The sequence below is a fragment of the Plectropomus leopardus genome, chromosome 10 (genome assembly GCF_026936395.1).
Source record: "Plectropomus leopardus strain MGB_pleo_1.0 chromosome 10, ASM2693639v1, whole genome shotgun sequence".
NCBI lineage: Eukaryota > Metazoa > Chordata > Actinopteri > Perciformes > Serranidae > Plectropomus > Plectropomus leopardus.
Genome location: NC_142185.1, coordinates 25,719,267 through 25,747,266, shown reverse-complemented (window position 1 = coordinate 25,747,266; position 28,000 = coordinate 25,719,267). Strand labels below are relative to the sequence as shown.

Sequence of the window (28,000 nt, the reverse complement as noted above, 5' to 3'; positions counted from 1 at the left end):
CTTTGTCGCGTCGGTGTTTTCGCTGCATGAACAAAGGACTGGATGGAGTAGTCGGCTCGGCACAGAGCGTCGGTGGAGAGCAGGCGGGCTGTTTACAATAATAACACGATCGAGCGTGACGTCATGTGACTGACAGCGCGCTCCAGCCAATCAGGAGGCCGCGTCGCCATCAGCAACACGCTATATTTGGAAAGTGGTTACATCATCGAGGCACAACAGCGGACTGTGGAGGGAGGGACTTCCGCAGGGATTTTCAATTTGTAGTCCAGAAGCAGGACAATGAGTAGATTAGTTTTGTCTTTGGGAGCTTCACGTCTGGGTTTTTTAGACCTTTATTGAACATTTTCAGAGCATCATATAGCCAAAATACCTTTAAATATACCACAAACACTGTTTGTGACTGTGTCATTACAATAAAGGCAGGTATAGTCTATACTTTGATATAACCTCTAGAGTGTCAATGGAAAAAAAGTATCTGTCAATAGAGTGCTTCCACTTTCAGAGCTAAAAATACTGAGCTGTGTAGCACTTAGAGGCTGCGGTTTAATTTTCATACATGCACAAAATTTCTCAGCAGCAGCCTACTCCGTAAATGTTTACAGATCCCCCAAAGATGTCAAGTTAATTCAGATCTATTTATATGGAGTAATATATAATAAATCACAAATTTGCCAAAGAGGCTTTGTAATTTGCACAGCACACCTCGTCGTTGATCATTTTACTCTTGACTCGGATAAGGGCAAATTTCCCTGAAAAACCCTTTAGTGGGAGATAAAAATTTTAATGGGTTCTACAGGAGAAACTACAGGCAATTCTGCAACAGTTTTGTAGTGGTGTCTACATGGGTGTAGATTTCAATGGGACGCACTCTGCCCTCAGTATGTCGAACATATGTATTTGTCCGTACTGTATAATGCTTTTATTTTGACAAAATCAAAAATATAAATTGATGCAGAAAAGGCACAAATTGGTGCATTAAAAAAATCACATTTATGGCGAAATTGCAACGATACAGCAGCACTGTAGCCACCATCTGTCCATCTCCTGCAACAGCTGAGAAAAAAAACTGCACATTTTTATTTTTTTAAAGTTTTGGGTTAATAATGTGTTAATATTTTATCCTCAGTTTGCATGAGGAATAAAAAACCCTCTCATGTAGTGAGAAATTATGGTCGGTTCTATAAATATTAGACGTTTAGGTGTAGATATCAGGAGTATGCAGAGTACATGTGTCCCTCAATATTTAGAAAATGTGTATTTATCTCCCTCTATAAAAACATGCAGGGGAACTTTATTTTGACAAAATGACAAACATTTACACCACTCGTTCCCAGCCAGGGGGTCCCGACCCATGTTAGTGGCCGCCAAAGCCTCTCAGGGGGTAGCTAGGCCTTTTAGATTTTATTTAAAAATATATGTATATATATATGTAGTTTGCCTATATCTCAGCATTTCATTAATTTCTGTGGAGAAAAGTAAAATTGGTATTTTTAAAGTTTGGATTACTGTTAAACATATGGACTTAAAATACACCTCGCAGGAGAAGGGCGTGGTGAAGACCTGAACACAAGTTATATTCACAGAGCCTTCACTTTCTGCTCAACAGCTTCATCCTGCGTTAAAAAAATATGCCGTTAAAACTATCAGAGAGCTAACAGAACAATGGCCAGGCGTCAGGGAGGAGAAAACACTGAAATCTTCCAAAAAAAAGAAAAGAGAAAAAAGAAGCCCATAAAATATGTATGATTGTTACAAACAAACGACAAATATACAATACAGACAGACGATTGTGTAAAAAATGAAAAAATATATATAGATATCAGCAAAACTAATCGCTGATGCAATATTCAGGAAACAATCTGCTTAAAAATTCATCCAAATTCACTATTTAAGTTAATTGTACCATTTATCAGTTCTTCTGTGCTTTTTTTGTTAATCATTGAATATAATGCGAAAGATCCATAAAATATGTCATTTAGTCAGGGCTCGTCAGTTTACTCCGTGCTAGGAAAGGGATCTTTTTTATGAAAAAAGTCATGAACCAGATGCATGAAAATCACAAATAAGTGCATGAGAATTCACCAGGAATGCAGAAAACAACGTGACTGAGGACCTGCAAAGCCACTGTTTCATATCTGTCACCCCGCATGCTGAAATGAAACCCACGCCCTTGAGTATTGATACTACAACAGCTGAATCTGTTTGTGATCTGTTTATTTAAAAATAAGGACTGATAATACCGTAATTTTAAAGGTACAGGTTTTTTTTCTCCCATTTACTGCTAAATCATAACCATACAGCAGCATCGTTGCCACCAACTGTCAAAAGAGCGGTTATCTGTCACCTGTCCGCAGTCCTTCTGTTCTCAGCTGAATGAAAAAACTGCACATTTGGACAAGTATCTTAGGTGTTAACAATAATGCACTGAACTTTTAAATGTACATGCAGCCACTCGTCTTCAACACTGCAAATTTGTAATAACACATCAGAGAAACTAGATGTCTAAAACTATTTTCAGTGATAAATGTCATTCATAACGAGTTTTGAAGTTTATTGCATACAGAGTCTTTCTTAGGAACTATTGCAATCAAATGTCAGGTGCTGTGCGACAAGATGCATTACTGCTATTTTTTTAATTAGAAGTAGTAGTCGTTGCAATATATGTACAACTGTATACAGTAATCTTCATAATTTTAGTGTAATGTTTTCCTCTCCAAAAAATGCATGGCAAGTTTTTTTTCTTCGATGCTAAGTATCAGTATTAGAATCTGTGACACCTGCTCTGATATTACTTGGTTAAATTAAAACCAAAATGAAAGTTATCATCCATCGCTTCTGTACTATAAGATGCTATTTTCTCTGATCGCATCAGATCATTAAATATAAGCGGTGTACTTGAGACAAGCAGCCAGAAGCTGTGTCTCTTTAATCTAAATATTGGCCCTAATGTTTTGATGAATATTGGGCTTTTCAGTGCACTTGTTAAAAAATCTAAACAGTCACCCCACTGGAAAATATATATTTTAATATATAATGCAGTACATGGTGCAGTGACTGTATTTGCAGTAGAGCTACAGTCCAGTGTGAAGAATCACTCCAGTTTCTAGCATCGCCTAAATGTCAGCTATATTTGGTTGATTGTAGCTGACTAATATAAATCTAACACATAGCCTACAAAGTTTTCTGGGCTATCAAAACAACAATACTGACATTGTAATGAGTTGACACCTCATGAGCATAATATGGCTATAAAAGGACGTCTAATGAGAGCTCTGTATACTGTATGAGGTTAGTTTTCATCTCGTCATCCCAGCAATCACTTTGCATACAGTCTGTCCAAGCCAAATGTGTATTAAAATACTGTGCAGAGATTTAAATCTGTGTGTGCAAAACGGTTCACTTACAGGGGAAATTCTCAATTGTTTCTGTACACAGACATTTGGGCAAGACTGAAAAGAAACACTAACACTAAACGTTATCATAATGCTGATAATCATGACATTCTGTACAACGCTCATGAATGCGCTTTAATGTGCTCGAAGCTTTAGTGGTTTTCAAATGCTCAGTGTTGCTCAGTGAAAATTTTATTGACCTAAACACAGCATGAGTCTAGCTTGTGCTAAATACAAGAGATAAAATGAGACATTAAGAGAAATGTATAGGAAGGAACTCACAAGTATCATTTAAGAAAAAATAATGTCCATTAAAATGGTCTTGTACTGCAGGGCTGCCCAAAGTGGGGCCAGCGGGCCAAAGTTGGCTCCCCATGAGGTTCAGTTTGGCCCACCAGATGTTTCTAGCCAAAAGAAAAAAGCTTTTATAGTCTTCTGGCCACTCAAAGCACGAAATAATAATCAAAATAAAATAAAATAACATTTAAAAATACAATCTAAATCGCTGTTTATGCTGTTTTATGTTTGTTAGGTTAAATTTCTTTTTCAAGACTCCTAAATCTCATTTATTCTTTATAATCTGAGCATGGCAGGCGGAGAGGCATTTTGAGAAGGAAGTTAGTTTGGCACGATTGACGTAAGACCATTTTGCATCTTATTTTATACAATATGTAGATGTTCACTTTCGGCCCCTGGCCCACCATTCAGTTTCAGTTTGGGCACCTCTGGTCTAGTGGGATGCTTTCATTATTTGAGCATTTTGAAAGTCATCCTTACCCTCCGAATAAAAACATGACAGTAGTAGAGAGGAAAAAAAGATGCATACAAACTACAAATCGATGCACAAAATTTCACCAGAATGCAGATTTTGCAAATTTCTGGTGGAGGACCCCATACCCCCATATCAGAAGTGTCCACCCAAATGTTAAAATGAAACCTGCGCCCTTGCTAGAGCTCACACAATACTGTGATGATACTGCGGTAAATTAATATGCAAATTTAGCCTTGCAGATACTGAACAGTCTTCTGAGAGTTTTTGTATTTCTTGTATGGTAATTGATCAGGGGTACATATGTCTCTGACTGTCACCAGATTTTTAGAATTTAATATTTTGGATTACGTTGCATGTAAATCTTTAATTTTTATTATTTTCATCTAGTCTCGGTGGAGAGTTTCTATCATTTGGTGACGCTGGTGTTCATACCATACTTGGCTTTTTTTTGTCGTACAATCATCATGAAATTTCAAGATAAAGACTCGATAGGTACAAAATATCCTCAGTCACCAGCTTCCAGCCAAAAAATATGTCAGTTAACATCAGGCCTCCAAAACTTATTCATCGAGGCCTTTCTGTAACCCTGCATGCCTAGGATTAGGTCTTGCTTGTGTTTAGCCTTCTCTGTAATCCCTCTCAGCAGTCTGCCTCAATAAAGAAAGAAAAAAAATACTGAGGGGTGTGGACAATTGTCAAGATAAAAAAAAGACTACTAGGCCAGGAAGTGACATGAATAATGTTTTGTTGGGCGATTTAAACCTGCCCCAGAAATAACGATAGCATTTGTTTTCATCAGGTTGAACAACCCCAACCAGAGCCCTGGATGTTTGACTCTTGATGCAGTGATACATTATTATTCTTCTCTGAGGTCATTACTCTAATGACCTCAGAGAAGAATAATCATGCTACATGCTTTCCTATTTTTTGGTACATGACTCCACATTTAATGTTGAAATGCAGTATTTCATACATTTGAGAATAGAAAGCCTTATAGATGTAATTGTAATACAGAGTTCAAAATCTGAATTTAGGGAGGAATCAAACCACTTTTGGGGATTCTTGTCAGTGAAAGTCAAGGGTGGTTTGTTTCAACATAGGGAGTTTGGCACATGTGAAAAAGGAGGTCTGGTGTCGTCTGACAGAAAAGTTTGAGCGTCAGACACTTAATTTCCTACATTGTGAGGAATTTTTATGCACCAATTTATGGTGTGTATGTTTTTTATAAAGTAAAAGTCCTCTGCTATTTTTATGTTTTTATTGTAGGAGAGATATGCACACATGTCCCCCTGTGTGCTCTCCAAAATCTACGCCTATGAACTCTAGTGACATTCAAAAGGCTAAAGCATCCCATTAGACTGTCCCACGTGACATTAAAACTTTTTAATGGACATATTTTTTTTTACTTACAGAGTTATGTAACCGCCTCATATTTTGTTGATGTCTCATTTTATCTCTGAAAATTAGAACAATCTAGATTCACGCTGTGTTTAGGTCATGGCATGCAATAACATTTTCACACCTTTACCTGAACATTTTGAGCATTAAACATTAATTTCCTGCATTCTGGTGAATTTGTACGGATTTGTGCCCTTTCTGCATCAGTGTATACACGTCTTTTTTAATGTGTCATTTTGTCAAAACAGAAGTCTTTGCTACTTTCATATTTTTATTTGGGAGTTACAAATTCAATACACACAAATGTTCTAAATATTGGGGACCCCCACCCCCCCACCCCACACACACACACACACACACACACACACTAAATCTACACCTTTGGGGTTGGTCCAGCATTGCCAGACGCAGCTTTTTCAGTCTCTACATTCAGGGTCTTGGACAAGAGTTCAGAGCCCCCCAGGGGTCCACACAGATACCCTATAGGGGCGGCCAAATTACTGTTTGATAATTTGATTTAAGTTTTAATTTAAGTTCTCCTGTGAAAAGAGATTGTTAGTCTCAATGGGACTTACTTGGTTAAATATGGGTTAAATACATTTTTAAAAATGTAAAGTTTTTTTTCTTCAAACATTAAAATTTGTCGCATTAACATGAATACAATATATAATTAGCATGGACAAACGGCCAATTCATGAAACAAATAAAAACAAAACAAGCACTGCATTTGCAACATCGATGATAGGCTTACTGTTCCCAGTCAATCCTCCTGCAGTCATGTTAGCTCGCTAACGCTAAATCACTGTGCGGCACCTGTCCATAATGGTGAACTAGTCAGCTAACAGCGTTTGAAACATATTGGCCAAATAGCTGTATTTTGAATTTAAAGTGTGCGGACAGTCCCGTGAGTCACAGTGGATCGTTTTATGATTTTCCAAGCGAGAGTCTGAATCACACATGATGCTTAAACACATGATTCTGCCTATAGTTATTATTTAGATAGCTTGTATGCATTATAAAAGGGTATGTTTGTATCACTTTAGATGTGGCACATTATTGTAGGTGCGGTTTAATATGCAACTCAGTTTTGTACATAATCTTTAGTCAGGGGTCCCGGCTCAGTCTCTCTGTTGCCAAGGGGTCCGAGGCTTGAAACACATCAAAGATCTGTACTTAACATGGACGTTTTTTGCTGATCCTTTTGCTATTCAATATAAAAAGATCTCTTGGGTCGTCTCAAACAAAAGAATTTCATCGTGGAGCATCTCTTAACTCTGCAGCTTGCTTTCTATTTCAGCAAGTAAACAATTTTTGCTGTCCATTTCACCAATGCTGCTTTTCCCCTCAGTTGTCCCCTGCTTTTATACTTCTGTGTGAATTCCACTCAGTTTATTTGATTTCTATGTGTGAGACTGTCTGTTAGATAATATAGAGACTAAATAAAAAAGGATTTTTATGCTATAATAGCTGAATTTCCTGGCCGAGCATGTGATAGTGTTTAGCAGAACCCTGACTATAAAAGTTTACGCCTTTACTTTAAGATATAAACAATTTATGCAGCGTGGGATCAGATTAAGGCGAAGTTTGTTAAAAGGCAAAGTGACAAACATCATGATTTCTGACAGCAAATTTACATGTAAAAAAGTCGTGTGTACGCACTTCTTTACAGCGCCCAGGGGCTAACGTGACCACCTCGCAGCCTTTGTGCTAAAAAGAGGTCAGAGGTCTCTGTTGTGTTTTCAGGGTGACCTGCTAGTGACTATTAGCCATTGATAAATGTGATGTCCCACAAGTGTGCGGGCCGGACCCCTCCAAAGGGGGAGGTGTCATAACACGCCCCACACTAACCTCCCCAGCCGGCCCCACCTCAACCAGCGCATACACACACACGCAAACACACACACTCGGCCCCGCTGACAGGAGCACAAGGGGGCAGCTGCTACAGATGTCTCATAGAGAGAGGGGGAGGGGAACCGAGGAGACATCAATGGAGAGTCTCTCTCTAGTATGGAGTTCTCAGTGGGGCTCATTGTGTTCTCTAAGGACCAAGACGAGGGAATAGGCCACGTTAATATAGTGTCTTATACTTTGTTTCAGGGTGCTGCTCATTTTGGCTGCTGAGCTGTTTTATGCACTTTCAGAGGGGATTGTCTTCTGGTATACACGGCAAAATATCCACAAATATTAGCCCTATTTACACAAGTTCATAGTCACTATGACGAATTGATGAATAAGGGATTTTTTTTCCTCCACAAGAGGAAAAAATTCAGTCTCAGACACTTGATTTAAAGAGTGAATGGAACTTATTACATTTAAAATTATCCTAAAGGGGAAAAACAGCAGTTTTTAAAATCCATGTTAGTCCTCTGGTCTAAGACAGTTAAAAAATATTGTGAAAATAAGCTGCTACATACATGTGCTAATTTCAGTGGTGTATGTAAAAGTGACAGTCGGCAGGATGGGATCTGGCCATTTTAGAAAGTTTAGAAGCACTGCAGAATCATATGTTAAATGTCACAATGGAGGCCAATGCTGTTGTGTTAAACATTACAGTTGCCACGCCAGTATGCTGTCTAAAATCACACACTGGAGTTGCATGACGACAGTCATTTGTTATGTGTAAAAATGCAAAGGCAGCACGAAGAGGGAACGTTGTAACAGCTCTATATCATGATTTCTGTGTAAAAAGAGCTATTGCTGCAGCAGACCAGCAACTCCGGTGTTCTGCAAAGTAAAATAACAGTTTTTGTCTCAATCTGGTGGCTTTGATTTAAGAGCTTCAATTCCCAGTTGGAAATCACGGTAAACGACAAGGTAAAGAAATAAAAATATTTAAAATATAGTATACTACTGATAGATTTTTTGCGGCATGCTTTCTTTAATTTGCCAAAAATGAACTGATGGTGCAGCATTTGCTCAGTGCTGTTTTATTTTATGTACGTGATGCAAAGATTTTCCACCCATTTGGGATTCGGTCCATATGGGTACACTTTCTATTTCAGAAATGAGAACACTGCAAAAGAATGAACCTCATTTTGGTATAAAAAAAGAAAACAAACATGTTGTGGGTCCACAAAATCAGTCTACCCTTTATTTCTATTGAACAGCACCAGACTTAATACTTGATGACATCACATCAAGATGAATACTTTTTTCTCCGGTTTCTGGCTGTGAGAGTGTTGCTCACAAATATTGATTGAACTTACAGAGGCCATGGAAAAAAACATATTGGAATTTTTAATTTAGGTGGTGTTCCCCTGTATATGTGCCTCTACAGTGAAAAAAGTAGGAGTGCTTTTTCACACTCTGTCCATTTGTAATGCCTAATTTAATTCCGGGATCGGTAGCAATGTGCCACAGAGAGCTGTGTGTACTCTCATGTCAGCCAACACTTAATGCTCCCATGACAGAAGGTGATTTCACTGTATAGCACAACAGGAGTCACCTGCTGGTGCCTCACATTAAAGCTGCAAACTGTTTCTGTGGCTGCTTATCCCTGGTTAGGTGTCACCTCTGACCTTAATCAACCTGTTTTCAAGGTGATCACTTTAGTAAAGTGGAAGGATTTGACTCTGGAAGCATGTTGTGAGCTATCATTTGATGTGACGCAGTCCCATGTGTGGTGGTGGTGGTGGTGTGAAAGGCCATCTTTTGAGTCACATGAGGGAAGAAAGAAAGAGAAAAAAAATCTGTAAAACTCCTCCTTGAATGAGAAGCAGCTGAGTGTAACAGCCAACCATGCACGCAAGTCATCTAACATGAAATCAAATTACATTGAACTAAAACTGCCCCAGCGTGGCAACTTTGCAGCCGGGGTTAGCCTGCTGTGGCCAAACACTGCCGATACATGACACTGTGGCTCTTGTTCAGCTACCAGGAGACAAGGGAGAGCCCCACTCTGTCTCGGCCCTCCTAATGAAGAGATGCATTATGATGTGATTTCATTTGGGCCTGCAGAAAAGCTGCTGTGGATAACAGAGCAGTCTGAGTAGCATGGTTCATTTGTGTAGTGACATGTGACTTGTGTTTTCGTGAGTCATAAGGATCTCCTGCCTAATGGAAGGCAGTGTGTGCTCATGTGACGGTGACACAATGCAGGATGGACTCACCAGAGCTCGGCTACTGTTTGGCACCGCTAATCGGGACCCATGAGCGCCTTTTTATCTTGTTAATTTTTCTCGTATTGGAACAGATCAAACCACAATTTGTGTTCTTGCCGCTGATGTGTTTTGACTATCATAGCTGCTGTGTAATCTTTTTAAAACTCTGGCCCCCCCCCAAAAAAAGTGGTTTTCAACAACTTGCTGTTTGCATATTTGTATTTGATATGAATGCATGCATGTGTGCGCACTGCATCATGATCTCCCCTATGGTCACGGTGGTGTTTTTGCTGGCTCATCCCTGACTCTCCACATGCCTGTTTAACAACACAGAGCTCCTCCTTACTGGCTTCCTGTCCAAACCAGTTTATCTGTAAACAAGTGTGTTTTTTTCCTCTCCGCCCCATTGTCCACGCTACACCAGAATGCATACACAATGGGCGCCCTCTCTCTCCCAGTTTTGTACTCCAAAGTAAAAAACATTATGTTTTCACTGCACAGCAATGCAAAAAAAATGTTTCCTGATGAGGACTAGCTACTAAAATGCTAAAATAACTTGTTTAAGTTGTGTGCCTCTACCATAAAGCCCATATCAGGTTGCAGCTAATTCTTTTTCCAATGCACTGTGGTGGAGCCAACCACTGACATAGCAGGTGAATGTTATGTATTGTTATTATGTGTGCATTGGGATGAAATGGCTGTCTCTGTTTATCTTGCACGAGGTACACTATGCTACTCTAGATATGATAACAGCAGGGTTATTGTGGCAGAGCCCAGCCCGTCCCTGCTTTGGCCGTCGCATGCACGCGACAGCGGTGCGTGTGGTGTTGCCAGGCTAATCTTAAATTGAGAAAAAGTGCCATATAATGTACTTTCAAAAAAGTTTTTAAAAAATGGGGCAACTGAAGAGGAAACTTCAAATTAGAGGGGCAATATGATGTCACAGCAATTTAAGATAAGCAAGCAATGTCCTCATTTGAACTGTGGAAAATAAGACAGTCTTTAAAAACCTACCCCTGCATTATGATCGAGAGGAGTGTGGATGACGAACATAACTGCAGGCCTGTTATCTGTAACCTAAAAGTTGAGGCTTTTTTGTTTTTATTCTGCTTTTGGCATCTGTCATGACATGACATGCATCTTTTTGGCTGTAGGAATAATCACAGATGCCTGTAATATATGACCAAATACGAAATGTTATGGCTGCAGTGATGTGTTTTATTTGGCTATCTCGTGGTTGTTTTTGATAGGCGGCCTGTCACTCCAAGACAAGCACTATTGTACTAACTGCTGATAAGTGCCTGTTCTATGAATAAGGAACGCATTTTGAATAGACATTCATGACGTTCACATGAAGGATGGCAAAAAAAGTATTGCAACATATTCAGCCTTCTTATACACCCATAGGACGATACATGCACCTAATGTGAAAAACTCATTACAAATGTGATAGGCAGTGATTATAATATAATTTGGGGGGATACATCCATCCAATATTCAAATATGCTATTTACAAAAAATATAAATACATAAATTGCGATTCTACAACAGGCAGCCGTTAACAGCTGTTGGAAATGATCATAGGCAAAACATTCATAATCATAAATAAACGTGAAAAAAAACATGCTATTATTATCACTGTTTCTAGATTTTAGGTGTACAGCAGTTCTGTGTGTGGTTTGTCCAAGCAGAGGTGCCGTACCTCAGCACAACATGGCTCACAGGCGCATTTATCAAAAATTATTGCTTTTTATGCGTTACATTAGTCCAATAGCCCACGTAAAGTCCTGTTTAAGTGTACGTCATTTATGTTGTGCTGCATGTGTAATTTATGTAAACAGTAGTAGTTTTATTTTTTTGGATGATAGTGTACTGTACATTTGTGAAGATTATCTTGCTGAATAAAACATGGAAGTATCATAAACATTAGTTTGCCACAGAGCTTATTTTCAGGAATAATCCAAAATACAACTGAAAAATCCCATAGGCTTTTTAGCAATGCTAGCGTCTCTGTTGGCCTACAGAAAATGGTCACGCCTGCAGAACGAACTATTCAACGAACATTAAGGCCTTTATAATGTATCATTTGTGTTGCATGTGCAATTTATGTTGACAGCAGCAGCTTTTGTTTATTTTTGCTTTAGTTTGTTCCCAAAAAAAAACTGAGGCGAACCCCTAGGCATATCTGACACCCCCCCGCCCCGTGTCGACCCCATGGCAATGGCCTTAAGATATGCTGTAACAAAATATCTGTAGGCCATATATGTATACACACTAAATAGTTTGTTTGCATGCCTTAAGTTCAAAGTGTGTTTTTATGACAAAAAACATGTAAAAGAGATCTTTTGTTACATTTTTTGTATTGGATGTCCCCCATAAAAAGTGAGTTAAAGTGCAATAGCAGAGAGCTGACACATTTTAATCCAGGTCATCTGAGTGAAGAACATTGGTCTCAGTCTTAGCTGTTTTGTTGTGGATCACCATGGAGTGAGTGTTTGAATTTGCTCAGTTCAGCTGAACTATAAACATGATGCTTACACACAAAGGCTGCAGAGCTCCCAGTAAAAGTTTGAGTCATTTATATCAATCAGTGGCCACATAAAAATGACAAAAAAGGAATTTCATGTAACCATATTATTTTTAGAACGTAAACAGTATTCATTTTGGGCTATGACCATAGTGTCTCTGTCTTGTACTTAATAGCTACTCACTGGAGTTGTTAGGCTTTGGTGTAAACTTAAGGCTGTTTTGTAAATAGCCTCCGATCTAAAGGGGCCTGATAATCATACAAAAGTCCCTGATCTAATACTCTTCATTCTGCTCATACTTGTACTTGAACAAATGTAGCTACTTACTTCATTTGGGTGAAGCTACTTCTGTCACTGTTAAATTAATACATTTAATTGTATTTCCACCTCTAGTCAATACATTTTTAAGGAGCAGTTGTAAAGTTTTCTGTTTTTACTCAAAACCAATAGATCCAGGGATGATGTTTTTCTGCAGGCCAACATGGAAGCTAACATTGGTTCTATAATAGGCTCTGTGGTAAACAAACCTTTATGATACTTACACATTTTGTATAGTAAATTAATCTTCACAAATGAACACCACCATGATTTTTAAAGGCCTAAATGTAATTGCCAGAAGTAAAAAGCTAATGCAAGGCTATAAACGAACTACAGATGCATTGTCACTGCTACAAGGCTGTAAAGCCGTGTTTGGCGGGGCTCATTTTGATGACGTTCTGTAGTCTCATTTAGCTATTGGTTAGCAACTGACTTTTTAAAGACACATAAAAGCTTCAAAGTTTGTGAGGTGGGTATTTACTGGCATATTTTATGTCATAAAGAAACAAAATGGGAAAGTCTCTTCAGTGTGTGTCTGTGTATGATAATTACAGACCTTATTCCTTTTTTTAAATGTTATTTTTCTAACCAAAACCCATTCAAAAAACCTGTTGACTTTGAGACAAGGAACTGGAGATGCTAAAATGCTAATATATTTCTGGGTTTTAGTACTCATTACTGGGGTTCTCTGTAACTACTAATAATGTAAACATCAAAAATCACAATTATTCTGGGGAAAAATTGGGTTTAAAGGATAAACAATGTGTTAGAGTAAGGGATGATAGAGGAAAAAAATATTTACATATATTACTATATGATTCAGCATGTGCGGGGTGATGATCCACAAACCAACACACTGTTGGGAGGAAAAAATGGTAGAGTAGCTAATTTTGTTGTTATAGCTAAAAAAAAAAAAAAATGTCCCCACGATCAGGGCATGTCAGGTCAAATCATTGTTTTTTTTTTCAGGTAAATTGTTTTTTATTTCACTATGTCCTCCTCGAGCAAGCTTACTAAAAATATTAATTCTGACGAGCTAACAATGCTAATGATTGCTAGCTAGTCAGCTAATCACGCTAGCAAGCTGTTGTAACTGTAATATGATACCACTACAGTAAGTATGAACTATTTAAAGTCACATATGACTATGCACTACATAATCTAACTAAGAAATATTTTGAGAAAGGGTTTTCACCCCCTTTTTAAGGGGTGCATTTGCCCCAATGATCTAATTTTACATTTTTACTTAAGAGATTTTTATCTTTCAAAATAAATTAAATGACTCTCCCCACTAATCCCCCGTCATCATATTTAAATCGAAGCTTGTACAACTTAACATAAATACATAGATCAATATTTCCTCAAAGTGCTTTACAGAGCTAAAATATAAAAAGTAAACATACTGATTTAAAAGATTAAAAATAAAAATCACCATTAAAAATTGCAAAAGTGCATTTTAAAATGCTTTGAATTAAAATCAAGTTTGAAATAAGTTTGTAGTCACTATAGCATAGCCGCTCAGTACACGTGTTGAGAACAAGCCCCCAGGAAGCGCGCCAGGCACGGATGCAAATTTTACATAGTGGCCAAAAGTGGAATTACACCGTCTGGGTCAGTCGTGAAGCCCACTGACACAGAAAGACTTTTCCCCATTGACTTACATCAGGAAACAGACGTCTGTAAATCAGTAAATCATTCTTGTGTGCGTCAAAACCCCCATGAAACAGCTCCTATCACTGTCTAGATTTAAAACATACAGGTCGAAAACATTTGGAAAGTCTAAGAGAGCCGTGAGATAATTTTTTTTTAGACCGCCATTCAAGCGCTAATCTGGAATCAGTCACTCCACCAGCAGAAGTTACCCACGCAGGCACACTTTTAGCTCCTCCGGTTCCTTCTTCTTAAAGTCAATGGGGTTTTTTTAATTGGTTTTTCAGTAAAATGCCTTAAATAAGGCATGTGATTTACATAGGCTTGAGATGTTTTTTCTGTAACATAAAATACGTCCTTACAAACACAATTTTTTAACTTTTAAGGTTTAACGAATCTTAAAAAAAGCGGTTGCTAACAAGTGGCTAAATTTGATTACAGTGTTTGTCAGTGTTTGCTGAATAAAATGTGTAATTATCATTAACTTATGTTCCTTACAGAGCTTATCTTTGGCGATAATTGAAAATCCCATTTGAAAATCACATGTTTTTGATGAGGGAACCAGTGCGATGCTTTTTTCCTGGTTGGCCTACAAAAATATGTCATCCCTTCACCACTCTACGGGCCATCAGATCTGGGTATTTTACACAGATTCTGATTTTTTTTTCTGCTTCATGCGCCAATATGGAGCTCTCATAGGAATGAACGGGGCGCTGCCCCCGTGACTGTATCCAGACTGACTATAATACACCCATGAGCTCACCCTACATTAAAAAGCATCAAAACAGTGCAGCCTAAAAAAAATAATAAAAAATTAAAAAAAATAAATTTAAAAAAATCCCAAGAGATGACCCCCCCGGACCCCCCTACAGAGGCCCCCCAATGTCCTCAAATCCTACAAACGCCCCTGCTGTTAGTACTCACTTCTTGCACTTTTGCTTCCTCTGAGTCTCTCCTTATAGTGAGTTTCCGTGGTACATTTTATGGCTTATAAAAGCTGCATTGTGGTACTAATATCACATAGTCGTCACTAAGGATCTTGACGTTAATTTCAAATTTCAAAAATTCTGGTTTGAACAAGTTTGAACGTACAGTCTATGGAGGGGTGTAGCGCCGGTGGCTGCTCGCAGTCGCTGAGGCACTTAAAGAGTTAACTTGTCTCTCTCTCTGTTGAACGCTGCGTGGGCTGCGAGATCATTCGAGAGTGCATTTTCAGCGTCCAATCAGCGGCGCGGACTCCGCTCCGCATCCAGCCAATGGGGAGGATGGGAGGCTCTATCGAATTTGAATGAGGAGTGTATCTTTCGGCGCCATTTTCGAGTGAGCAGCGATTGCCTCAGCAGCTGCGGAGGGAGGATGCTGCGAATATAGAGAGCTGTCGCTGAGACGGGGGGAGAAACCAAGCGCTCAAAATTAAACTGCGCTTTTACAGAGACAGAGGGGGACAACGTACTTTCAATGGAAACACAGGTAATTGACGCCACAAAGTGTTTCAAATTGATTTTAATCGGACGTTATGAGCGAACCGAAGGAGAGGAATACGTGGAAAAAGAGGAGACCGAACCGTGGCGGGGGAGACGTTAGCCATTTGGCCAGCTTTACCAGCTTGTACTTCTCCTAGCTGCTAGCCCGCTAGCTTAGCCTGCTAGCAGGGAATTCTGACTTTGCTGCGCTGTAACGGTAGAAAAAAAAAATGCGCTCACACAGCGGTCCGTTTTATCCAGGAGGTGGGAGGGATATATATTTTTAAAAACCGAATCGATGGAAAATTATTTCACACGGCGGACACACTCAACTTGGTGGTTATTGAATCAAAGTTGAACTATAATGGAGTATTTTTTTTCGCTTTAGATTTTGAGCGGGAGGTGCAAAAAAAAAAAAAAAAAAGCAGCCGAGCAGAGGAGAAGCACAGTCGGCAGTGTCAACAAATGCACCCACACTGGCTCTGAGAGGGAAAAAAGCAAAACGAGAGACCGGGACAGACAGTGCCTTTTTGTGGTAACTTAATTTTACTTAGCTTGTTAACTGAGGCTGAGTTTTTCCCCCGAGCTGGTAAATTGCATGTGTTGTTGCAAGCGTTTTTTTGTTTGTTTTTTGTGTGTGTGGGGGGGTGGGATTGTTAGACAGAAAACACCTGGTAAGTTTGTCATTATATCGCTGTATGACCTTATGGCGGAGTTTGTTTTATTTTCCTATTTGTGTCGCAAAGTGGTGCTTGTATTAACTGAAACGCTCACAAATAATTAATCATTTTCCACGTTAGGTGCTTTCATTGTGTTTGTCTGTTAATATATTTGAATATCTTACCTTAACGTCAGATGATGTGTGTGGCTCTTAGCCAAGTGACAACAATCTACTTCTGATGATTCAACTTTAATAGCTCTGTTAAACGTCAAACGGATGGCTGTCATAACCACTAACGATGCAGTAAAGTGGGATTAGTTATTGAAATAAAAATTGCATTGTTAGTTGCGGTGGCTCGCTGTAATGTGGGGTTTTTGGCACATCGTAGTTTGATGCAGAAGGGATCCCAGCTATTGCTTCCGTCTCCTTTTGCTTTTTTTTTTACCCATACTAGCCTCGCTCCACTTTCTGTGTGCCCAGATTAAATTCAAGTACATTGAAGGGGAAAAAACTACGTGGTCTAATCGATTTAGTAAAGAGTGACAACACCAACCTAAACATTGGTCACAGGGGAGGTTGCATGTATGTTTTTTTACTCTACCTTGTGCTTCTCATAATGAACATGACCACTCGACTAATAAAGCAGAAGAGAGGAAAAGAGAGGCTCCATATAATTGTGCGTCTAAACCCGCCCCTTCTACTTCCTTCTAAGTAGAGATCGGTTTAATGTGTTACATAATGCGAGGCCTTCCTATCTTTTACAGTGTTGCATTTATTTTAACAAATACGTGTCCACATTGTCAAGTACCGTGTTTACATTTCTGTAAAATCCTAATTCAATTTAACTGCGTTGAAACAGAGGTGCTCACACTCTGTTCAAACGCAGTTTAATGGAATTAGGATTTTTTAAATTTCATTTTGCAATATATATTATGCAGCAGTAAGGTTATGAGTTATGCCTCTACTTAAATTAGATATGCACGACCTCATTGGAAATTTACCTAAATAACATAATCATATGCAGTTTTACTAACTGAAAATGCAGATTGTACCCATATTTTTGTAAGAGTGGGAGAACATTTTCACCAAGAAAGCTCACCCCATATTGTAAAATTATGTGTATTTATTTTTGTAGAGCATGACATTGGAGGGAAATTGATATAGATCATAAAAGTGATATAAGGGGAAGACCTTTCACACCCACATAGCAGAGCAAAGAGGCAGAAATTACTGTACTATAAGTTCTGATGTGTGTGACTGACAAGGAAACTTTAATTTGTGGGTGTATGGAACACAATGAGTAGTATGATGACTTAAAAATGTGACAGGCGTGTAATTATCTGCTTTAGGAATAAACAAATTTGTTGATATTTAATTTACACCACATGGTGTATTTGAATTGAGTGGACAACTTGTATTAACCACTTATCTATATACATGTGGTTGTGTTAATGTCTATATGATGTACACACATGTTTTTAAAAGAAAAAATTCACAACTTTTTATTGATGATCAATTTTTTAAAAATGCTGCATGTTGATAAATTGATCTACGGTGTGAAAAAAAATATTTGGGTCACTGCGCCTAAGTTGTGGTGTGTTTTGAAGTATACCAAACAGATGTAATATATGTAAAAGCAGTGTATGGAAAATTTAATTATTCAAAACTCAATATTTAATTTTTTTATCACATGGATTCACAGTAGTCTGATGTATGGCATTGTGTATTTAAACATACTCAAAAATATTGAGAAGCTAAGTACACCTGCCTGCTTATTTCATGCTAAAAGTTGAAACTGTCTGTCCACAGGCTTATCATCATGTGAATTCAGTCACATAGCTGTTAACATTTGAAAAATATGAAGTCTAATTATCCTAAGACCACAAATGTAAATAAATAAATAAAAGAAAAATATATGTAGGTATTACTGAACACTTGGTCGGTAAAGTGTAGATATAAAAAAAAAAATCACTTTGAAAATGTTGTGGTACACACTGTGTCAAGTTGTCAAAATTTAAAAAGGCTAAAATACACATGTTATAGACGGTACACTGCATTTTCAGTTAAGGCAGCATTACTGATTATTAAAATCCAATTTTATCCAATTTAGTTGATGGAAGAAATCTTTTGTAATCAGGTTTATAATATCAGCTGTAGTGTGTGTGTTTCTTGGTGATGTATGTTTCGTAAAAACTACAGATTTGAATTTGTTAGGTGTAATCTAAAGAGGGGACGAGGTAGCACTTTGTCAAAGTGACATTTTATGATCAAGAATCTTAGTAATATATAATCTTTTACACCCTGGCTATCTGGTTTTACAGTGTGTATCTAGTGTGTGTGTGTGTGTGTGTGCGCACAGGTGTAAATATTGTGCTCATATTCTGAAGGAGGGCTGCAGTATTATTGATGCTGTCTCTGTATGTAATTGTTAAATTAGTAGTGGTGTATATATATTTTTTTTACATTTTTTATTCCCGTGGTACCTGCAGTTAATCTCCTGTAAAGCTACAGGTCTGTGTTTCCCCTCCGTTCTCTGGTATTTGCCTCTTAACTCTCTTTGTGGAGCACCGTTGTGCTGTTTCAGACTGTTAGCATGACATTCTGTGACTCATCATTCTGTCTTCTCAGACCCCTCCGGCAAAATGGGTTCCCACCCCCATTTCCTGGTGAAACTGTGCCTCTCTTCTTGTACTTGCTCACATGTGTTGTAGCCAGGCTGCAGAGAACCCCCACCCTTCTCTTCCTTCTTTCTTTCTGCACCACTCAGCACAAACTTTATAGTATTCAAATTTGCAGTGATGGGAACAGGTTTTCACGGGTCTTGTTGGTTATTTTCCAGACATTGGCCTTGGTTTCAGTTTTACGCCTCAGCAGCATTAAATAAAGGCTGTCAAATAGTTTTATGTGCGTCAGTCAGCTCTCTCACAGACATGATTTAAGTTCAGGAATAGTTTAAAAGTGTGGAGTCTATATGAGCCTTAAGTTTAGATGTGAATTTGTGAAATGAGCGGCTTGTGGATTTTCATGATGCATGTTAAAGCTGATAACAGCAGTGGCAGCAGTGCAGCATACGAGGGTGCCAGGTCCTCGCATGCTTCTTACAAGCATATGTTTTGCATTGGCTTTGATTTTTTGCATACAGTCTACATCACTGGAGTGCACTGGGCTTTACACCTGTTTCATTTAAATGGTGATGATGTTGAAAAACTCAATAGAGGTGGCATTATCATTTTTAAATAATTATGTGTTATGAGCTTAAGTGCTGTTCTGGTTTGTGCATTGTCTGATGAGTCGCAAAAAGTTTGAAAGAAATGTGGCTTGTTAAAAAGAAGATAATCTGGACAGTGATATATTTAGGTGCTCAATTAGCAGCTTTAAAAAATGTTGGTAAATTTTCAAAAGGTCAAGTGTTCTGCTATAAAAAAAATTACATCTTTTGATTTTTTTGCCACTGCACTCAAAAAGTTTTGGACTCCTTTTTATTGTTGTTTTTGTGTAGTGACAGAAGCACTTACGGATTTGGACGGCATGTTTAGAAAGATTACGTCAGCTGTTACAGTGCTGGTGAATTCTCTGCTTGATAATTAAATTTTAGGTAGTAATATGATAACCTGCAACAGCACTGGCAGTAAGATCTGACATTGCAAGAGTATGCTTCCTCTGACTGCACACACATGGTGTTTTCATTACTGCTGCACCAGCCTTTTTTTCACCTGAGGGTTGCTAGATTAGCCCACAGTATTAACTTGTGAGCAGTTTGATTGGAAAGATTTATTATGATTCTAAATTGTTGCTGGTTGGTTTGTGTATTTTTAATTTAGTGGACCTAAGTTGGTAAACAGGTACCACCTTACCCACTGCTCCCAGTCAGGCAGTGTGTTTGGGTGCAGAGATAGCAGTTATTTTGACATGAAGTGTGAGCAACATTTTTTTTATTTGGTCAGTTTGCTTCAAGAAACAAATTTGACGTGTTTGCAACAGTAATATTAGCACACATAATTTTAGATTTAGTGCTGTAACTCGTGTTGGTCTGCTGGTGTGTAATTGTCAGTGCCCATACAGTTGTGGATAGGGAGGCGGTCAAGCCTAGCAATGAACATGATGAAATCATCAAAGAGATTATTAATGCCTGTATTTATGTGTAATTATTTTGATTTGAGCCCGAACATACACAAGAGCATCACACTTTTATTTATTTATTTATTTATTTATTTATTTCAATTTTGTGTTAACACAAAAAGTCAGTCAGCAGTGTTACAACAAAACTTGAAGTCCTTGGAAAGCTTCACTATTTTTAGTAGGAAGAATTTTGGTTGTGATGTGACTTTAACACACATTTTTTATATTGTGAACAATATTAATATTAGTGTCTAATTTCAGTGGAGCATTTGAGTTGGAATATGCACTCAAAACCCCAGAATAGACTGAGTTTGTGTAATTGGTGTATGGGTGTGCCATTACACTCATACTTCAGCTTTGCTTCCTCTTTTGCTCCACTTGCTTACGTTTGCATGTACATACAACATACACACTTATTAGGATCCTAATTTCGGCCAAACTGGTGGTTCTGTAAGTTGTGATTTGCTGTAATTTTTTTTAAAAATGTGTTCATAATGTTAAAGATTACAGTAGTTATCAAAAAATGTGTTTTGGTCTTTTGCTCTGGTGCCTTGTTTAAAATATATTTTCTAATGGTCAAGTGTAAATGAGGTCCTCATGTCGTTCTTTTGAAATTGCATCACAGTACTTTGTCTGCATCCTGTTTATTGCTGCTCTGTCTTCCGTGGCAGTGGGAGGAAGTTTAAGATAGTTCAAATTAAGTAGTAAAAACTGGAAATTAATTGGTTCAGAAATGCGTCACACTAAGTTGAAATGCATTGTTTCTGCATAGTTCAGATTAAATATTTCACCAGACTCATTGTGGACACACTGGAGGGTCTAGATGATAAGCACTGCTATTGGTCACGGTGGGACCTGACAATGTGGTATTATTAAACTTTTGAAGTCGTGCACTGTCCCTGCTTTTGCGAACTCATTCAAAATAGCACAATGAATCATATTAAATGTTACTTTACATGTTATATGATTGTGGTGCTTTTATCAAACCACTGTTTTACATTGTGCTTTTCATGTAGTAATTAAAAACAAAAATTTCAGTCATGTGTTTCACACAATTTTTATTCATTAGTATAGATATTATGCACCTAAAGAGTCTGCCTGTCACACTCACACCTGACAGTAAATGGAGGGGGCGGTGTATACCTGTGGAGCGCATGCATGACTCAGAGGTCACTCTCACATATCTGCTAGTGTTGTCCTGTGAAACGGGTTTATTCTCTCGTCAGTGCCAGGTATGTGTTCTCACATGTTTCTGGACTTTTCTGTAATTCATTTGATAAGACTCGGCTGTAGCTTCCAGGGAATCCCAGTCCCTCTGCCTGTGCTATGCAGGACATGTTTTGCTGGCTGTGCTAATGTAACAGGTTTTTCGAGGATTAACACATGCCATTACAGTACTGGTGTTTTCATGGGACAAAGCAGTTGTTCATAGGTAGCATCCCTCGTTTATAATGAGCAGCACCTCCTTTGTTTCTTTTAGACTTACACACACTCTTCAGTTTATTTTTTGTACAAGCTGATATTTATTTTTGCCCTTATTGATATATCATCACAGTTGGTTGCTTTGTTATAATGGATGAATTGGTTTTCTATTTACTACTGTAGAGATCTCCCACTGTGTGCATGCTGCCCCAGTAGCTGGTGAAACATTTTATCCCACCTTATAAAGTTGTGGCACAGTGAGCATTGTGTATTTGCACTGTGTGTATTGTCTTGCCAAACACGGGGCAACAATGCTTTGGCTAGGCCTAATACCTTTGTGTTTGTCTGGCTTAAATTTTTAAAATGATGGATTTGTAATTGTGTGTAAGTTGCTTGCATGCCAAAGTGAAACAAAAAAAAAAACAGTTTGTTGACTCTTTCATTCATTGCATTCATTGTATTCGGGATTGATGGGCAAATACATTATATAACTTGAATAAATCGGTTATGTCTTTAAACTGTTGGTGCTTTCAAACTAGGCGGTTGCAGATATTTAACTTGGAGTAGTTTCTTTCTATGTACCAGTGGTTAAAATATAGAAAGCTTCATGAACACAATGAGAAACTCAAATTTGCTAGATCTTTTCTTGTGGATAAATGTGATTGCCACTTTTTGTTGTTGTTGTTATTTTGCACAGCTTTGGACGTCATTGCAGATCTCCCTTTAGTTTGTGTGCTTGTGTAGGCAGAAGATGGTGTAACACAGACAAGAGGCCGACCCGGACCACTTCTGAGGAGGTGATGAGTTGTCGTGTCCAAGTCCCCCGTACCCGATGGGGTGTCGGAGGTTACTTGACCTTCAGCCTCGGGGTCAGGTGACTCTTTGAGGCCATTGTGTGAGAAGCAAATGTCGCAGGAACGGGTTAAAAAGGCTGAGCAGTGAAGGTGACATGTCTGGGCATGCTGCCTTAAAGGAGAGGGAGAAAAATGGGGAGAGGTTAGAGTCATTGATGTGAACGATTCCACCTGGACTTGTGAAGAAATGATCAGCTTAAGAGGAACATACTCATCTTACCTGGTTAGTCCCTTTGTTTATTTTTGTTATGTAATTTATGAGGATGGACAAGGTAAAACAGTTCCTCTTAAGTTTAATTCAAACAACACTGTCTCTACCTCTGTGCAAATGAGCTCTAAAAAAAAAGGCATGTTCACATGACATCGAAGATAAGGAAATGACTGAGCAAATTTTCTGTGTGAATTCAAGATATTGTACATCGTGTTTCTCATGTTTTCCTACTTTGCATCTTGCAGATACACGATACACACTATGCGCTCCCACACATGTAGAGAGTCTGAAGGAGGGGTATCAACAGGACTATCCATGAACTGCTTCAGCTGTAGTCTGTTACTCCAGCATATAATTAAGGTCACAACAAACAATTTTATTATCAATTATTCAGTTGTTTTTTTTCTGTTTTAATTTATCAGTTCATCTAGTGTTAGAAATAATGACAAAATATGCTTTCCTTCTGCATCTGCAGAGGGCATGCATGTCTTGTGCTATTTTGTCAAAGCAGCCAAAACAGTTGCTTCAGTTTACAAAGATATGACACTTAAAAAGCGTCAGATCCTCGTGTTTGAGGAGCTGAGACAAGCAAATGTGTTGCATTTTTTCTAACAAGCTATGAATATTTATTTTTTATTAATTTTCTCCCTGCCCCGTCATTTTACTGCTTCCATTTGTTGTCATTGTGTCCTTTTGTGCAGGGGACTCGGACCCCATGAGCCCCAGAATAATACAAAGAGATTTTGTCATGCCCTCACAGATCTGACGAGTATACACCCCTGATGTGAAGCTGTAAACTAACACAGTGCTACTTGTGGTCTATCGAATGTCTTGAGTATTATTTGACTTTTTGTACGTTTTGAACCAAATGTTCCCTTATAGTGAACTGCACCAATTTTACTGCGTTAGTAGTCACTTTAAATTTGTAACATTTTGCAAAGGCGGTGCAAAATTCTGTATATTTGAGATGCTAGAAATATTTGTAAAATTAATTCAAAATGTAAACTATAGGTTTTTAGAATTTTTGTTAATGTTGAGGAATAACTGAGGTGCTTTAGAAGGACTAGGCTCTCACACCAAATTTTAAAAAAAACAAGGAAAACACAATTAGAGCTCTGCACTAACTGGTCCTCGCTGTTTTCCCGCCTTCCTGCCTCAGTCAGGTGTGTGTGACTGAACAACAGTGTTGCACCTGTCTTCTCTCCCTTTGCATACTTAACAGAAAACTTTAGCTCTGGTCTGTTATTAATGTCACTCTCCCAGAATTACATGTGTTACACCCTGAGACAGAAGATGAGTCAAATCCTATATTTTAGCTGTTAATAATAAAATACACAATGTGTGTGTTAGATCTGAAAAGGGAAACCCCACATATTTTATCACAGCTTGTGCATTGTAGTAATTGACATTAGTAAGCAAATCTTATCAATGATGAAAACAGAAGGGTGGGTAACACACAGGCTTTTAGAAGATGAAGACAGTGACACATGTAGGTAATGATGGTGCTGGAGGTTAATGGAAATTTTAGGAAGCAAAACAGGCATGATGATATTTTCTTTAATCTCAGCAATTGCACAGTTTACGTAACTTTTTCGAAAGCATACAATAGGTTTCTATATTGACCTTTCAGATAGCTGTTGCTTGGCATGTGCAGTCTGCTTTTATATGGAGGTCAGTTATGTTAATGAATTAAAGAGCAAGGACCGTGTGAAAACTGCCTTTCGCTCTTTGTGGGATGCTGATAATCTCATCGGTCAGATTTTAGAAAGCAACTTCTTAAATGCAACTAACAACCAAATTCATGTATCCTGTCCCAGTGTTTGTTTGCCATCTGTTTAATTGTCTGACAGTATAACTGATGAAAGCAGTATGTTTGCACAGCCGAGCTGACCTTCAAAATTTTAAGTGTTGTTATTTATTTATTTATTTATTTATTTTTATACTACTCCTGCATGCGGCTTCATTACCACATGACAAAAATATAACTTGGACAGAAGAATTATTGCCACAAATTTTTAATTGTTACCATCTGAGACATGGTCATATTCTGAGCTGCACTGGAGTGTGTATGTGTGTGTGTGTGTGTGTGTGTGTGTGTGTGTGTGTGTGTGTGTGTGTGTGTGTGGGTGTGTGTGTGTGTGTGTGTATGTGTGTGTGCGTGTGTGTGTGTGTGTTTTAGTGTTTCTGTGAGAGACTGAAAGAGTGTGTGACAGAGAGAAGCAAGCATGTCATATCAGAGTCTTTTTGGAAGGGAAGTACGTTGGAGATGTTATTAGGTTCAGGCTATCAGGTCCATTTCAGACCAAGATCATAATTGCAGGTCCATTGAGACCTCTAGTGGCAACACATCCATTGGACCCAATCTCCTGCAAGATTATTATCATGACAAAGTTTGTTTTAGCACCTTTGCATACTAACTAGATGCTGTTAAAGGAAATTTAGTTTTAAGATTCAGATTTGTTGTTCGTGTTTACCAGGACAGCCTGAAACATAATTTTAGAAAAGTTGACATTTTTGTTCTAACTGGAAATGCTGCTTTTTCTGGTGCTTTATTGATTCCTCCAGTGCACTAATTCTGCCTGGTCAGCTGTTGAACAACGTCCCTGTTGCTGGAAGGGTTTCAGTCTTTGCTAAATGACACTTGAACAGACAAATTTATCTCCTGTCACTTGTGCAAAGTTGGGATATGCAGTCTCCATTAAGTTTGCAATCTTGCTTCATTAAAAGGGTTAAAGGGCATTCTTAAGTATCAGGTGCTTGTTTTTCTACTGTGAGTCTGGCCTCTAGGACGTCAACTATATATATATATATATATATATATATATATATATATATATATATATATATATATATATATATATATATATATATATATATATATATATATATTTATTTATATATTTATATATATTTCTAAATGTTGTCTCATTTTCTTGCATGATAAGTACAGTGTTTTCTGTTGGGTGCACACTTGGCTGAGGACAATGGAACAGTAATAGCTTTGTAACCTAAGAGCGCTCAACCACTGAATGAGATACTGCACTCTCCCTCTGACAAGCAACCATCTTTGTAGCTCAGACAGAAATGCTCACTTTACAACCAGGTGTCCTCTCAGCAGCACTAATGTATGTCACTGGGCATGAAAATGTCACAGTACTTTGAGTGATACAGCGATATTTATCCTGAGTCATGCAAAGTACAGGCTGCTATTTCTCTCCCAGTCCTGCCCTCCTGTTATCATAGTGTTTTGCTGACACATGGATCTTTTATTATTTATTTTTTAAAATTGTGTTATTTATTTATTTTCTACCATATTAGTCTTGCAAAATAGTTTGAGACATCAGCTATGCTACTAAACATTTTCAGTCATTGTCAACAATTATAAATGTAGTCTTTTTTTATCCTACAGAAGAAGATCCTGCACAACACTTATCAAGACTCAAGTGATATTTTACAACACACCTGCGTCTGACATAGCCGGATGTGAAAATATGTCGCTTTAAATACATCCTAAAATCTAAAGTATAAACAATTATGTTGGACATTGTTAGAAAAGTTGTCTGCACAAATCCTTGCATTAAATATGTTACTTTGGCGCACTACATGAGGAGTATGTGGACAACCCTGTCCCCACAGGCTGCTTGGTTGCAATGAAGGGGAATCCTGATGTTGCAGCACACAGTGATATTTTAGACAACAGTGTCCTCCCAGCTGTGTGGAAAGGCCCTTTCGTGTTTCAACATGACACTGCCCCTGTGCAGAAAGCAAGATCCACTAAGAGATGTTTTTCTGCGTTTGGTGTGGACAGATTTAACTTGCCTGCAGAGAGCCTTGACCTCATCCCCATTCAACAGCTTTAGGGTGAATTGAACTGGGATGATGTTTGGTTTTATGGACCAACATCAGTACCCAGCCTTTTCGCAAGTCTCTGCAGACAGGTTTCAAAATCTTGTGGAAAGCTTTCCCAGAGGAATGAAGGCTGTTGGGACAGCAAAGGAATTCCCCATAGTTTCAAAATGAGATAGACAAGTGTAACATTCTGTTGTCCACATACTTTTGGCCATGTAGCTGCCTGACTAATTATTGTGAGCTGTCCTCACATTTAACTGCATTGTCTGTTTTTGTGTGTTTCAGGTGGTGAACCTCCTCGCCTGCTTTAGGAGCGGACTTAAATCTGCGACATGATCATCTGAACTTCTTTAGGTAGATAAATTAGAGGCAATAAGTTTTTTATCCATCTGTGCACATGTGGTCTGGACTACAATCCTGAAGATGAACAAAATAACGCAGGGGATGAAGCTGAAAGCTGCAGTTCGGGTGATGCTGTAGCAGCACGGAATGGTTTGTGGGTTACACTGAGATGCAGGCCATACTGTGCTGCCGCAGGAAAGCCTGAATACACACCCTGCCTGTCACCTGCAGCTCTGCAACCTGTTGAAGCTGTTTACTATCACTCTTTGATTTAGTCTCCACCGTCTGAACTAATGCCACCTAGACAATTGTTTGATGATAAAAAAAAAAAAGTTGGGGTTTCTCATTTGCTGGTCGCCTTACTGTAGCAGCACGTAAATATTGGAGTTAAGACTCTAGCTGAAGCCTCCAGTATTGATCGTGCTGCTGAAGCAAAGCTGACCACTCACAATCAGCAAACACTGAGTGGACTCCGATCACCCCGCTGCTGCCAAACAGTGAGAGATGCTCACAGGTACATTGTTTACACACAGATTTTGAGGTAACCTCCAGCACCACGTTGTTTTAAAGTAAAAAATGTGTATGCACCGTCTTTTTTTTTTTTTTTTTTACACGTCACTGTTCTGTTTGCACACTTTGAGAAATAAAAATTGAAATTGGCTTTTGTCTGCAATGTGTTTTGACATTCTGAACGTGTTTAACAGGACGCTGTCCGTATACTATATTGGGTGTTTTATTCAAGTTAAAATAAAAGAGTTATTTTTGCCGACACAGTAAGTCTTTTACTTTATAAAGCAGCGCCGTCCGCAGAAAAGAAATCCCGCACGTGCCGGCCTGCGTGGCCTCGCGCTGCTGGGATGTCCGGCCTGTTCAGCGCGAGCCGTCACACACACGCACACACACACACACACACAGATATGC

General features: G+C 38.4%; 1 long non-coding RNA gene across 1 annotated transcript in view; it reads left to right on the top strand.

Annotated features, from left to right (window-relative positions):
- LOC148188534 (uncharacterized) overlaps window positions 1–27,739 on the top strand; it is a 29,482-nt gene extending 1,743 nt beyond the window's left edge. The window contains exon 2 of the long non-coding RNA XR_015777665.1: window positions 27,023–27,739. This is a non-coding gene — a long non-coding RNA (uncharacterized LOC148188534). The remainder of the gene's footprint in view (window positions 1–27,022) is intronic.
- Window positions 27,740–28,000: the final 261 nt, after the last annotated feature.